Here is a 2,499-nt window from a genome sequence, read left to right as displayed (position 1 = left end):
TATGGTGGAAGAAGGAATAGTTCTTCGGCATAAAATTTCGAAGTATGGTATTAAGGTAGATAAAGCAAAGATCGATGTGATTTCAAGGCTCCCTCCCCCTACATCCGTCAAGGGAGTTCGAAGTTTTCTTGGGCATGTGGGGTTCTACCGGAGATTTATCAAAGACTTTTTGAAGTTAGTGAATCCCTTGTGCAAGTTGTTATAAAAAGATGCTAAGTTCGTGTTTGATGAAAAGTGTATGCAAGCCTTTGAACTTCTCAAGCATAAGTTGACCACCACTCCTATCATTACCGCACCTAATTGGAGCTTGCCCTTTGAGCTCATGTATGATGCGATCGATGTTGCGGTTGGGGCGGTTTTGGGTCAAAGAGTGAACAAAATGTTTCATCCAGTGTACTATGCGAGCAAGACAATGAATGATGCTCAAGTGAACTACACGGTGACCGAGAAAGATCTTTTGGATATAGTGTTTGCAATGGAAAAAATCCGACCGTATCTTATGGGTGCTAAGGTTATTATTCATACCGACCATGCCGCACTCCGGTACTTGATGATGAAGAAGGATTCCAAAGCTAGACTGATGTGATGGGTCTTGTTACTTCAAGAGTTTGATTTGGAGATTGTGGACCAGAAGGGTAGTGAGAACCATGTGGCGGACTACTTGTCCCGCTTGGAGGAGGAGGGAAGGCCTCGTGATGGCCTAGATATCAATGATTCATTTCCTGACGAATAACTTCTTTCGGTGTCGATGAATGATATGCCATGGTTTGCCGATATGGCTAATTTCCTTGTGACTGGTATAATCCTGTGTGAGCTTTCTTCTAACCAAAGGAAGAAGCTCAAGCAGGATAGTTTGGACTTCTATTGGGATGAGCCATACTTGTTCAAGATTTGCACAGATGGTGTGATTCAAAGGTATGTCCTGGAGGAGGAGCAATTGAGTATCTTGGAGGCTTGCCATTCCTCTCCCTATGGTGGCCATCATGGCGGGGGGAGGACGGCTTCTAAAGTTCTTAGTTGTAGGTTTTATTGGCCAACTTTGTTCAAAGATGCGGGTGATTATGTGAAGAGATGCGACGAATGCCAAAGGGCAGGTGGAATTTCGAAGAAAGATGAGATGCCTCTCAATACAATTCTTGAAGTGGATATCTTTGATGTATGGGGCATTGATTTCATAGGCCCATTTGTTAGCTCTTGTGGGAAAACTTACATTCTTATGGCGGTTGACTATGTTTCAAAGTGGGTTGAAGCCGTGGCTTTGCCCAATAATGAGGCCCGGAGTGTTGTTGCATTTCTCAAGAAAAGTGATGGGGGGGGTCTCATTTTTGCAATAGAGCTTTCGACACTTTTCTTTCAAAGTATGGTGTCAATCATAAAGTTTCTACTCCCTATCATCCTCAAGCAAGTGGTCAAGTTGAAGTCTCCAACATGGAAGTCAAAAGCATATTGTCAAAGACGGTCAATGCAAATAGGACCGATTGGTCAAAGAAGTTGGATGGCGCTCTATAGGCTTATAGGACTACTTACAAGACTCCGATTGGTATGTCTCCGTATCGGTTGGTGTTTGGGAAAGCTTGCCATCTACCACTTGAGTTATAGCACAAGGTCATGTGGGCTTTGAGGAAGCTAAATCTTGAGTGGGATGTTGCAACCAATCTTCGTGTGGAGCAGCTCAATGAACTTGATGAATTCAGATTCCATGCCTACTCCAGTTCGTCCTTGTATAAGGACAAGATGAAGTACCTTCATGATAAATATGCTCGTGGAAAGGAGTTCAAAGTAGGTGATTTGTTTCTCTTGTTCAACTCCCAGTTACGTCTGTTTCCGGGAAAGCTCAAGTCAAAATGGAGTGGCCCGCTTGAAGTGGTGTGTGTGACCCCGTTTGGTGCTCTTGATTTAAAGAACAAAAATGGTGAAGTTTTTAGAGTTAATGGACACCGGGTCAAGCATTATCTTGGAAAAATTGATGACAGCCACGTGGTGACACTTCTTCATTTTAAATGATGTGATGGTAACTTGCATTGTGCCGCGACGTTAAATCAGGCGCTTCTTGGGAGGCTACCCATGTGTTTTTCTTCTTGTTTTTCTTTGATTTTCATTGTAGGATAGGATTTGTTTTTGGGCTAACTGGTTGTGAGATGTTACAGGATTGTGTTGGTGCAGTGTAGGACATAGTGGAAAAAAGTGACAGGTCTCTGAAGTTGTTAGTGCGGCCGCACTAGTGAAGGGTAAAATATCGACCTCTCTGAAGTTTGCCACTGCGGCCGCAGTCCATTTTGGACTGTAGTGGGTTATTTGGTCGAACTTGGAAAAAGCAGTATAGTGCGGACCGCGGTCCATTTTGTACGGTCCGCACTGGTTGGTGAGACTAGGTCCCATGTCCTTTTCTATAAATAGGGCGTGAGGCTTTCCTGTTCAAACTTTTCAATCTCTTTACTCTTAGACTTACTAAAACACTGTTCATCCTCGTCTTTGCTCGTAACTAACTTCTTAGAACCG

This window comes from Nicotiana tabacum, chromosome 1, assembly GCF_000715075.1.
Source record: "Nicotiana tabacum cultivar K326 chromosome 1, ASM71507v2, whole genome shotgun sequence".
Classification (NCBI taxonomy): Eukaryota; Viridiplantae; Streptophyta; class Magnoliopsida; order Solanales; family Solanaceae; genus Nicotiana; species Nicotiana tabacum.
Note: the sequence above shows the minus strand (reverse complement) of the source record.